The 14,020-nt window shown below is 37.4% G+C and overlaps 1 protein-coding gene across 4 annotated transcripts in view; it reads right to left on the bottom strand.

The window, feature by feature from the left end:
* LOC309861003 (uncharacterized protein) overlaps positions 1-14,020 on the bottom strand; it is a 203,732-nt gene that overhangs the window by 69,514 nt on the left and 120,198 nt on the right. The window lies entirely within an intron of this gene.

Raw genomic sequence — 14,020 nt, forward strand, 5'->3', positions numbered from 1 at the left:
ATAATCTAGGTCTGTCTGATTAGAGACTCTCTATATCACCACTGGGCTATATATATATAGCCTCTCTTTTCACATAACAAAAAGAGCAAATGCACTGCAGAAAACAATCTTTTGTGGCCTGTAGAATGGAGGGGAAAAAACATTAGGGTGGAAAAATCAAGAAGAAATCCAGAATGAAGGAGGCATCAGCAAGGCAGATGTTTTCTTGGGGGTGGGGGGAAAGAGGCATGAGAAGATTTATGGGAGAATATTTGATCAGCAGGCCTTGGGCTGGACTAAGAACACTGGGTGGTGGTTGGGGAGATGGGCTGGAGCCAAGCATGGAGGAGAAAAGGATGGGCTTAGGCTTAATTTATTGAGCAATGGCAGTGCTTTGAAGGGCTCTCTGCAGAAGAATGCTATACTAGAAGTTCAGTTGTACAGAATACAAACGAAGAACAGGGAACAGAGAATGTCTGTCTTCGTTTTGTCCTCTGAGAAACATGTCAAGATGGGATTAAATGTGTAAGAAATGTTTTAGGGGAAACAAACACCCTTGAGAGAAAATGGGAAAGGAGAAGCCGGCAGAGCCCCCAGACCCCATGCAAGTCTGATCCCGAAGGAAGAAAAGAGGATCGTGGTTGGCTCTAAGCAACCTTTTGCAGGGCTGTCTGGGAGAACCAAAAGCCAGAGCTGCTCATCATTTCTGGGAGACCTGAATCCCAGGTCTCCCAGAAATGGGCCTGCCTAAGTACATATCCGGAGCTCAGTTATTGACTGGGAAGTACAGGCTTGCAACAAGCTAAGAGATGAATCGATTTTCAAGCACAGCAGCAGAGGTCCCTGGCAAATTGTGCTCCCCGCAGTCCCAGATCTGAGAGGCTCAAGCACATAACTGCACAGACTCAACAAAATGGTTTAGATTAAAATACCATACATGGAATGCCCTACAGCTATTAAGTATGATTTTGCCAAACACATAATAATGTGAGCAGAAATCCACAATGTGTTTTCTTAAAAACAAGCATAAGAGGGGGTTACATTATAGAACTGTATAGAGACAAATATAGGGAAAGTAATATATATGTGCCCCAAATGGAAGTATATATACTGACAAATGAAGCCAGACGACCTCTTAGTGAGATTGTGTTGGATATTTATTTTCTGTAGCTACTTGTCTTTTTAAAATAAATTTTTTATCATGGACACGCATTATGATATTATAATAAGTAAAGTAAAAAGGTGGAGAGAAAGCAGGAAAAGCCTGAACCATGGCAAAATCAATGGAAACAGAAACAAAGAGATGCTGATGAGAGTTCAGGCAGAACCTTTTAAATTTTGCAAAGGACTGAATGCAGAGAGTTATAGATATGGGGTACAGAAAGAAAACTGATAGATGCCTGACTTGTGTTACTGGAGAAGAGGATCTGAGAATAAAAAGGGATCTCAGACAGGAGGAACAATTGGCTGTGCGGAGTACATAATGATTTGCTTTTGATTAAGGGCACTGGCCTCACTTTCCCTTCTATCCCTAAATTGGTTTATTGTGCTTCGCATAATCCTATTACATCTCTTCAGAAAACTTCCTCTTCAGTTCTTCTGGATGAGTGTTTTCCAAACTGCAGACTGCAACCCATTAGTGTGTCATGACATTATTTAGTGAGTCACTTTCCACCTTTTGTTAATAAAACAGATTTGAAGAGAAGTCAAAGTAAGGGAAGCAAGGGTACGATCTCCTGAAATTCTTGTGGGTGTGGGTGTGCACCTGTGTTCATGTATTTACCTCCCATAGTGGTACTTCTTATTCTATGTTGCTGTCAGAAACATACAATAGCCATTGTCCCAGGCAATTCTTCGACGCATTCTCATCTCTGTGCTCTGTCTCCTCCAGCTCCCCACTGTTGATAATACTCTGAGAATTTAGAAGGAATCCCAGGAGAACCTCACACTTTCTTATCATTGAATTGATCTCATGCTTGCCTTTATATTCACGTGCAAAGCCTTCTGTTCTGCTACCCTGGTTGAAGGTTCTATGCTACTTCCTAAAACCTACCGCCCATGGTGCCCTGAGTCCCAACCCTCACACTTACTGAAGGACATGAGGACATCACACCTATAATTGTGCTTTCACTGGTATCATCAGTTTTGCCCGTTCTACTGATTGGTTCCCATGAGAAGCAAAGTTGATGTTATTTCTCCTTTATCTTTTTTTTTAAAGCCATCTATGGACTAACATTCCCTCCAGCAAACACTAAGCTATCACCCCCTACTTAGCTCTCTTTTTCAACAAAGCTTCTTGAAAAAGTTATTTCTGCTTCCTGGCCCTATTTACTCTGTTTTCTCTTGGGCCCCCGGCAAGTAAGCTTGTGTTCACTGTTTGCCACCACACCAACCACTTTATTTCTCCATCGGGATCATCAGTGACCTCCTTGATGATAAATCTAGTGCTTTTTGTTCCCTCAGCCAGCTAGCAGAACTTGTCATTTCATTCCTAAAACACTCACTCACCGTTGTTAGTCTCCATTTCTAATTGCCCCTCATCTTCCCGAACTTTACATACTGGAGGGTTCCGGACTTCTGTCCTCACATCTGGGTCTCTTCTCCCTCTTCATCTAGACTCGCTCTTTAAAGATCTCAGCCAGTCCTGTGACTTCCATTTAAATATCTGTCCACTGGGTTCCAGTCCAACAAGGCAATGTAGGAAAACCCTGAACTCAGCTCCTCCACGACACTTACCAAATTACAGCTATTTATGGAATAATTCTTCCCCAAGAACTGACTACACAGCGAACAGAACAGCGACTGAACAACAAATGTAGAGAAAATGACAAGAGAATAGCAAGAGACACAGAGACACCACAACAAGGGCGATTCCCATTCCAGATACTGAGAATGGCAGTGGGGGAGGAATCGGACTGAGGAACTGGGAAGAGAGTCCTCTGTCCTTGGGCATAGAAAAAAAAGCCACAGTTTGAGAGTTACTAGCATGTAAAAAAGACTAGAACTCTGCCAAATGGGGGAGTAGCTGTGGGAACACTGTCTAGGCTGGAGGGACTGGAGAAGCACACAGTTTGGGTTCTCATTCCACCTTAAAAGCCTAGACTGCAGGGGCGCCTGGGTGGCTCAGTGGGTTAAGCTTCTGCCTTCTACTCAGGTCATGATCTCAGGGTCCTGGGATGGAGCCCCACATCTGCCTCCTCTTCTCTCTCTGCCTACTTGTGATCTTTGTCAAATAAATAAATAAAATCTTAAAAAAAAAAAAAAAAAGCCTAGACTGTCCAGCAGGGTCTGGACACCATCACTAGTGGGTCTGGTCACACACAGAGCGTAGAAGTATAGCCAACTCAGGGCTTGCAAACAAACCCACACCAGCCTGGGTCACACAACGAGTTCGGGGTTTTGGGTTTTTTTAGTTTTTAAAAATTTATTATTTTTATTTTTAAGATAATTTCTTAAAAATTTTCCTTCTTTTTCTTTCTTTTTGGATTTTCCTCTTCTTTGTTCTTTTTTTCCTCTTTTTTTCTTTTCCTTAAGTTTTTTCTTTCCTTTTTTATTTTTTATAAAATATTTTATAAATATATTTTTATATTTTATTTTATAAAATATTTTATATTTTATAAATATTTAATAATATTTGATTAATTAATTTATTTTTAATTTGAATAAATTAATTTATTTATTTTAATATTTAAAAAATAAAATATTCAATAAATATTTAATATTTTATTTTATAAAATATTTTATAAATATAATACTTTTATTAAAATGTATTATTATTATTATAGTTCTTCTTTTTGTTAAAAAACCCACAGTTTCAAAGAGTAACTAGCATACAGAGCCACAGCTCCAGCCAGGAAAAGTCACCAGGCACCCAGTCTGTATATAGGACACCATACACAAGACCATTCCTTCAAACTTAAAAGAAGTAGCTGTTCTACCTAATCCACAGAAACAAACAAAAGGCCAAGCAAAATGGGAAGAAAGAGGAATATTTTCCAAAAGAAGGAACAAGAAAACACCTCAGAAAAAGAACAAAAGGAGACAGAGATAACCAAATGCTTGATAAAGAATTTAAAGTAATGATCTTAAAGATACTGCACTAGAGAAAAGAGTAGAAGAGCTCAGTGAGAATTTCAGTAGCGAGAGAGAAAATATAAAAAAGAACTGATGAGAGTTGAAGAATACAATAACTGAAATAAACACACCAGAGGGAATCAACAGTTAGCGGATGCAGAAGAACATGGTGATGCAGAAGACAGGGAAATAATAGCACACAGGCTGAAGAGCAAAAAAAGGAAGGAATTTTTCAATTGAAGAGAGGTTAAAAGATCTCTTGGACAACACTGAGCAAACAAACATTCGCATTACAGGGGTCCCAGAAGAGAAAGAGAAAAAGAAAAGTGTAGAAAACTTATTTGAAGAAATAATAACTAAAAACTTTCCTAACCTAGGGAAGGAAATAGACGTTCAGGTTCAAGAAGCACAGAAGGTTCCAAACAAGATGAACTTAGGAGGTCCATATGACAACACATTATAATTAAAACGTCAAAGATAAAAGATAGAGAGAGACTTTTAGGAGCAGCAAGAGAAGAAAAAGTTTATGTACAAGGGAAACACCATTAGGCTATCATTTGATTTTCTAGCAGTAAGTTTGTAGGTCAGAAAGGAAGGACATGATCTATTCAAATTGCTGAATGGGCGAAAAAACAAACAAACCAAAACCAACCAACCAAACAAACAAAAAGCCTCCAAAAAACCAAAAAAAACAAGAAACAAAAAACCTGAAACCAAAAATACACTATCTGGCACGGTTATAATTCAGAATTATAAAAAAAAGAAAAATGTTTCCCAGACAAACAAATGTTAGAGGAGTTTATCACCTCTAAACTAGCCTTACAGAAAATGTTAAAAGGAGCTTCTTTAAGTAGAAAACAAATGGCCCTAATTAGACATAAAAAAATTATGAATACAAAAATGGAATATATGACAACATACACATAAAATGAGGATGAGAGAATAAAAAGGGAAAAGAAAAAAAAAGGGAAAAACTTTTGTTTCCCTTTCCTTCCAGTATTTTTTTAAGCATGTGTTTGAACTTAAATGCTCATCAAATTAATATAGCCTGCTATTTACTTTGGATGTTATATATAAAAGTCATGGTCATCACAAACCCAAAACCTATGATAGACACACAAAGAAGGAAAGCCAAAAGTAGCACTATAGACACTCATCAACCACAAAGAAAGAGAGCAAAAGAAAGGAATGAAGAAGAACTACAAAAACAACCAGAAAACAAATTTTAGAATGCCAGTAAGTACCGATCTATCAATAATTACTTAAAATGTGAATGGCCTAAATGCTCCAATCAGAGGACACAGGGTGAGAGAATGGATTAAATAAATGGATTAAATAATGGATTAAAAAACAAGAAACTTCTAAATGCTCCAATCAGAGGACACAGGGTGAGAGAATGGATTAAATAAATGGATTAAATAATGGATTAAAAAACAAGAAACTTCTCTCAAACATAAGGACACGTACAGACTGAAAGGGAAAGGATGGAAAAATATTCAACATACACATGAAAGTGTATGGGTAACAATATTTATATCTATATTTATATCAGACAAAATGGATTTTGGAACAAAGACTGTAACAAGAGACAAAGAACAGCATTACACAACGATAAAGAGATCTATCCCACAGGAGGATATAACAATTGTAAGTATCTATGCACCCAACACTAGAATATCTAAATACATAAAGCGACCATTAATGGACAAAAAAAGAGAAACTCATGGTAATACAACAGTAGTAAAGGACCTTCACACCTCACTTACATCAACGGATGGATCATCCAAATGGAAAATCACTAAGAAAACAGTATCATTGATTGACACATTGGACCAAATGTACATAACAGATACGTACAGAATGTTCCATCCAAAAATGACACAATATTCATTCTTTTAAGTACACAGTGAACATTTTCCAGAATATATCACATATTAGGTCACAAACAACCCTCAATAAATTTAAGAAGACTGAAATCATACTGTGCATCTTTTCCAACCTCAACATTATGAAATTAGAAATAAATAACAAGAAAACACTGGAAAAAACACAAACTTGTGGAGACTAGACATGATACTAAGCAACCAATCGGTCAATACAAAATCAAAGAAGAAATTTTAAAATATATGGAAACAAATGAAAAGGAAAACACAACAGTCCAAATCTTTGGGACACAGTGAAAGAAGTTCTAAAAAGGAAGTACATAGCAATACAGGCCTATATCAAGAAACAAGAAAAAGCTCAAATAAACAATCTATTAGTTCACCAAAAGGGACCAGGAAAAAAACAAAGCCCAAGGTGAGTGGAAAAAGTGAAATAATAAAATCAGTAAAAATAAATGTCACGGAGATTAAAACAAGAGAAAAAAAATCAATGAAACCAAGAGCAGATTTTCTGAAAAGATAAACAAAAGTGACAAATCTTTAGCCAGACTCATTAAGGAAAAAAATAAAAAATAAAAAAATAAAGGACCCAAATAAATAAAACCAGAAATGAAAGAGGAGAATCAACTGACAACACAGAAATACAAAGGATTATAAGAGGATGCCTGGATGGCTCAGTGGGTTAAGCCTCTGCCTTCAGCTCAGGTTATGATCTCGGGGTCCTGGGATGGAGCCCTGTCCCGTGTTGGGCTCTCTGCTCCGCAGGGAGCCTGCTTCCCTTCCTCTCTCTCTGCCTGCCTCTCTGCCTACTTGTGATTTCTGTCTGTCAAATAAATAAATAAAATCTTTTAAAAAAAGATTATAAGAGAATACTCTGAAAAACAATATGCTAAAAAATTGAAAAATCTAAAGAAAGTGGATAAATTCCTAGAAGTATACAATCTTCCAAAACTGAACAAGGAAGAATTAGAAAACCTGAACAGACTGATTGCAAGTAACAAAAGTGAATCTGTAATCCAAAAATACAAAAAAAAATGAAGACCAGGACCAGATGGATAAAGAGTGAATTCTACCAGACATGTAAAGAAGAGTTAATACCTATCTCCTCAAACTATTCCAAAAAATAATAAAGGAAGGAAAGCTTTCAAATACATCCTATGATATTTTACCAAACATTACCAATACCAGGAACAGACAAAGACACCACAAAAACACACAAACAAATAAACAAAGTAAGGCTAGTATATCTGATGAACAAAGATGAAAAAAATCCTCAACAAAATATTAGCAAATCACATACAATAATATATTAAAAATGTCATTCACCCCATCAGATGGGATTTATTCCCAGAATACAAGGATGATTGGATATTTGCAAATCAGTCAATATCATACACCACATCAACAAAACAAAGGATAAAAATCACAATATCTCAACACATGAAGAAAAAGCATTTAACAAAAATCAACATTATTCATGATACAGACTCTTAACAATGTGTGGTTAGAAGGAATATACTTCAGCATGATAGAGATCACATATGAACCCACAATTAACAGCACACTCAAATGGTGAAATTCTGAAAGCTTTCCCTCTAAGATCAGGAATAAAGACAAGGATATCCATTCTACCAGAAGATCTAGACACAGCAATCAGATAAGAAGAAAAAAGAAGAGGCATCCATATTGGTAAAGAAGTTAAACTGTCACTATTTGCAAATGACATGATACTATACAGAGAAAATCCTAAAGACGCCACCATAGAAATATCAATGCATTCAGAAAAATGGCAGGATATCAAATTAATACCCAGAAATTAGTACCATTTCCATACACTAATAATAAAGTAGAAGAAAAAGAAATTTAAAAAACAACACTCTTTTTAGAATTTCACCAAAAAGAATAAAATATCAGGTATAAAGTGAACGAGAGAGTTGAAAGACCTGTACTCCAAAAAGTATAAAACACTGACAAAAGAAATTGAAAATGACACAAACAAATGGAAAGATATCCCATTCTCATGGACTGAGAAAACCAATATGGTTAAAATGTCCATTCTGTCCAAAGCAATCTACAGATTTAATTCAATCCCCATCAAAATACCAACAGCATTTTTCATAAAACTAGAACAAATAACACTACAATTTTGTATGGAACCACAGAAGACCCCTTAATAGCCAAAACAATCCTGAGAAAGTACAAAGCTGGAGGTATCACAATCCCAGATTTCAAGATATAATACAAAGCTGTGGTCATCAAAACAGTCTGATACTGGCACTGGCACAGAAATAGACACAGAGATCAGTAGAAAAGAACTGAGACTCTAGAAATAAGCCCACATTTATATGGTCAATTAATCTATGACAAAGGAGGCAAGAACATACAGTGGGGAAGACAGTGTCTGTAACAGATGGTGCTGGGGAAACCAGACAGCTACACATAGAAGAATAAAACTGGAGCACTTTCTTACACCATACACAAAAATAAATTCAAAATAGTATAAAGACCTAAATGTGAAACCTGAAACCATAAAAATTCCTAGAAGAGAGCACAGGCAGAAATGTCTTTGACATTGGCCATAGCAACAATTTTCTGGATACTTTTTCCTAAAGGAAGGAAGCAAAAGCAAAAATAAAAATTTATTTTGACTACATCAAAATAAAAAGCATTTGCATAGCAAAGGAAACCATCAAGAAAATAAAAAGACAAAGTGCTAAATGGAAGAAGATATTTGTATATATCTAATAAGGGGTTTAATATCCAAGATATATATATTATCTTGATAGCCAGCTATCCAAGATATTAATATATATATAATATGTATCTTGGCCAACAAGATACATATATCTTGGAATGTATATATATATATATATATATATATACACACACTATCTATCTAAGTACACAATTCAACACCCAAAAAATTTAGCAATCAGATTTAAAAATGGGCAGTCCCTCTATTTAACCTTTCTTGTCCTGGCCCCAGAATTCAGGGTTGGCCAGCATCTTCCATGGTTAGGGGACACCATGGGCATCAATGCACAGGACCAAAAGGCCTTAATTTTAGGTCTTTGGTTTATTTCCTAATAAAGGTACATACATTGAAAAAATAAAAAAATAAAAATGGGCAGTGGTCCTGAATAGACATTCTTCCAAAGAAGCCATACAGATGGTCAACAGACACATGAAAAGATGCTTTACATCACTCATCATCAGGGAGATGCCCATCAAAACCACAATAAGATATTACCTTACAACAGTTAGAACAGCTATAATCAAAATGGTAAGAAATAGCAGGTGTTGGTGAGGATATGAAAAAAAAAAAAAAAGAACCCTCATGCACTGTTGGTAGAAACGTAAATTGGTACAGCCACTGTGGAAAACGGTTTGGAGATTTCTGAAAAAAACTAAAAATAGAGTTACCATATGATTGAGTAATTCTACTATTGGGTATTTACCAAAGAAATGAAAATACTAATTCAAAAAGGTATATGCATACACTATGGAGTATTATGCCTCCATCAGAAAGGATGAATACCCAACTTTTGTAGCAACATGGACGGGACTGGAAGAGATTTTTCTGAGTGAAATCAGTCAAGCAGAGAGAGTCAAGTATCATATGGTTTCACTTATTTGTGGAGCATAACAAATAGCATGGAGGACATGGGGAGATGGGAGAGGAGAAGGGAGTTGGGGGAAATTGGAAGGGGAGGTGAACCATGAGAGACTATGGACTCTGAAAAACAATATGAGGGGTTTGAATTGACGGATGGGTGGGAGGTTGGGGTACCAGGTGGTGGGTATTATAGAGGGCACGGATTGCATGGAGCACTGGGTGTGGTGAAAAAATAATAAATATTGTTATGCCGAAAAAAAAAAAAGGTATATGTAATCCTATGTTTTTATTACAGTATTACTTACAATGGCCAAGATATGGAAGCAACCTAAACATCTATCAATAGACAAATGGATTAAAAAAAAAGGTTAAAAAATATAGACAAATGGATAAAGACAATGTGGTGTGTGGTGTATGTGTGTGTGCACGCGCTATGTACAGGAATATTATAAGGGATGAAAAGGGATGAGATTGTGCCACTTGAGACAACCTGGATGGACCTAGAGTATATTATGCTAAGTGAAATAAATAAGTCAGACTGAGAAAGACAAATACCATATGATTCTAGTCATAAGTGAAATCTAAAAACAAAACAAAACAAATGAATAAACAAATGAAAAGCAGACAGCAGAATCAGACCTATCAATACAGAGAACAAACTGATCATTGCTGGGGGAGGTGAGTAGGGGGATTCACAAACGGGTAAAGGGGAGTGGGAGATGCAGGCTTCCAGTTATGAACTGAATAAGTCATAAGAATAAAGGACACAGCATAACAAGTACAGTCATTGATATTATAATAGCAATGTGATGGGACAGATGGTAGCTACACTGGGGAGCACAGCATAATGTACAAACTTGTCAAATCACCATGTTATACTTCTTAAACTAATGTAACATTGTGTCAACTATACTCAAAATACACACATTTTGCACATATATGTATAAATACTTAAGTGATATTTCCCTTTAGATGTTTATTTTTTTCAAAGATTTTAATATTTGACAGAGAGGGAGATCACAAGTAGGCAGAGAGGCAGGCAGAAAGGGGGAAGCAGGCTCCCTGCTGAGCGAGAGCTCAATGCTGGGCTCGATCCCAGGACCCTGAGATCATGACCTGAGCCGAAGGGAGAGGCTTAACCCACTGAGCCACCCAGGCGCCCCTCCCTTCAGATGTTTAAAAGACATCTCATTTTTAACATGCTCCAAACATGACTTCACTAACCTCCACTACCCATTGAACTCAAAGTCTTTTGTTTCATGATAGATGGAAAGTCCATTCTATTGGTTTCTAAAGCCAATAGACTTTATTGGCTACTCTTTATTGGCTACTCATTTCTGACTACTCTCTTACTCTCATACCGTACACCAGTCCTCAGCAAATCTTATCAGGTCTTCCTTCAAAATACATTCTTACCACTTCTAAAAATCTTCCTCACTGCCACTTTGATACAAGTTTTCATCTTCTTTTTCTGCATTATTACATTTTACTCTTCTCTGGTCTCACTGTTTACACACTGGGGCTCAAAGAATCCTTTCTCCACAAAGCAGCCAAAGTGAACTTTGTAATACAAACAGTCCTGTTACTTCTCAGCTCAAAACCCTTCAATGGCTTCTGTTCTCATCTGGAATCAAAGTCTGAGTCCTTATTGTGCCCTACAATGCCCTGTGTAATTTGAGCTGCTAATACATTACACATTTATAGATACAGATACATATATGTACATATGTGCATAGAGAGAGAGAGATGTGTGTATGTGTGAGAGGGTAAGTGGTAAGATTATGAGATTTCGTGCATACATAAATATATAAATAATAATATCAAAGAGGTATTATGTATGTTCTCTCTCTCTCTCTTTTCCCTTATCAGGTATCACTATCTGTAAAGACACAGAGAGAGAGAGAGAGAGAGAGAGAGAACATTTTTTCCTCACTGTACTCCAGTCACATGTGCCTCCTTGTACCTCAGGACCTGTTCTCTCTGTTGGAAATACTCTGCCCCCGGGTGTCAATATGGCTCCCACTTTCACTTCCTTCAGAGTTCTGCTCTAGGAGCATTTTACAGAGACTTTACTTATTATTCAGTCTTAATTACTCACCACATGTCCTGTCATTCTCTCCTCTGACATGACTTGTTGTTCTCCATGGCACTTGTCACCACCTGACACATTGTTTATTTGGTTATGTTTTCTTGTCTTATTCTTGATGCAAGCTCTGTGGGGTAGGGACTTTGTTCCATTCACTACTGTCTCCATATTCCAGTGCAGTTCTTATCTCTTAGTAGTTTCTCCATGAGTGTGAATAGGTGAGCGAAGACATCCAGAAGCATGTTGGAAGTGCTGGACGGCATCTTTCAAAAAATTAGTGTCGGGAAAGCCAATTGGGAAGTTGTCCATATGGAGATAGTAAGTGAAAATGTGAAAAGGCTGAAGCAACAAAGATGAGAGGAGAGAAAAGACAGACCAAGGAGAAGGTCCAAATGAAGAAAAGTAGAAATTGGAGGAGCTCTATAGCTAAGGGTGATTATATAAGGAACCCTTAATAGGCTACAGAAAAGGAACAAAAATAACAAGACTGAAAACAAACAAACCAACCCCAAAACCACTCATCCTGGAAACTGTAAAGAGAAGAGAGTTTCCATCAAATGTCACAGAGCCTAACGAGTTTGTGGGTTGAAAGGGCACAGAGTTGGCAATCAGTAAGTGAGTGGTTCTTTTGGAATAGCGGCTTCAGTGGAGGTGGTGATAGAGAGCCAGGTTCATGGTGAAGAGAAATGAGGTGAAGAATACAGAATGCTCTTTTGAGAAGTTTTTCTTCTTTAAGTAATGAGGGTGCAGGAGGGTACATGGTGCCTGTGAGTGTGTCAGCATGAGGAAAGGAGCTGAAGAAAATAAAGGACTTGAGAAGCAAGTGATAGAATGAGGTTCCAGGGGAGAAAGGAGAATGAGAAGAAGAGCCCAGGTATGGGGCCTGGTCGGATACATCTTCCCAAACCAAAACCATACAAGAGGGAGGAAGTGACAGATTTTGAAAGGAGAAGAGGGCCAAGCAAGGGTGCTTATATTGGCTGAGCTCAAACTTTTAAACAAAGTAGCAAATGAGATCATTTACTGAGACATAGCTGCCTCTATATAAAAACATTTTAATTAACTTTATCTCTCAGATACAATTGCAAAAATTATATAAGTTACTTTACAGATGGGATATAATCTTTATTCTTCCTAATTTCAAACAAAGACTGGAGCTTTCCCAAATCAAAAAACAAATTTCTGGAGTTGGGCCAAATGGAGGTTAGATTTCTAAACAAAAATCTAGTACACAGAAAGATATGGCTCCAAACCTCTAACAGTCACATTGGATTGTATTACTCTTGAACACAAACACCCAGTGATGCCAAGATCCCAGGCCCTCAGACTTGCAGGAAAACATAGCATATTTCCCCTAACACTAACTCTTGAAAATCATTATCCTTCATGTTCAGATTTTGTATGGTTCATTTGAAAGGGCAGAGCTTCCTTGGGGAAGCACTTAATCAATGTGCCAAGATATCCCAGGACAGTGTGTGTGTGTGTGTGTGTGTGTGTGTGTGTGTGTACATCTCTTACTGAATTTTACCCAGAGTTCTGAAGCCAAGAAAAGTCCACTTGACTTTTAAAAAACTGGGACTTCACCCTCAGGCTTTCCACCCTCAGAGAAGAGGAGCAGAGAAGACAGGAGCACTCTCAAGGTAACAAAGAAAGGTAAGACACATGCATAGCAGAGAAAAGACAGAAACACAGACTTCTTCATGAGACACTCTTGGTCTGCTTCTTCCAAGAGTGCACCAAAAGGTGCATTCAGGAAGCAGACAACCAGGAAACATGCACAAATGCTAACCAGAACTGACAACAGTAGTGTCTCTGTTTACAACAGACTATTTGTCAAGCAGCACACAGTTTATGAAATCAGAAAGGTGCACAGGCAATCGCTTGTATGTTGCTGCCTTTTCTAAGCTTTCTATTTCTTTGTGCAAGATCAAGACACTTAATAGATACAATTTTTTAAAGTGAATACATGAACAAATATGACAGGTACATGCACACATGCATGCACACACAGACGCACACACTTGCTGAGAGTCTGACAGAATTCCAATGCCCAAAAAGGAGTGGGAGTGCCCGGCAGTGCAGAACAGATCAGAGACATGTACTCAGGTCTGGGCTCCTTCCAAGCAACCTGGCTAATTTCCCAGTATAGATGGTGGCCAAACAGTCTCCTGAGAGAGATAGAAAGAGCTAATGCTTTTGGAAATACTTAAGTCTCTCCTGAACCCCCTGAGCACTGTATTATCATAGCACTGTATTATCATAAGTTGAATTAGCAAAAAGAATTTCTAGGACCATAAAAGGGCTATTACAGTACTAAAATACTATTACATGACCTACACACAGATCCTAGATGGTTTTGTCCGGTCATTAGGAGCCTGCATT

This window comes from Mustela nivalis (assembly GCF_964662115.1).
Source record: "Mustela nivalis genome assembly, chromosome: 3".
In the NCBI taxonomy this organism is placed as follows: Eukaryota; Metazoa; Chordata; class Mammalia; order Carnivora; family Mustelidae; genus Mustela; species Mustela nivalis.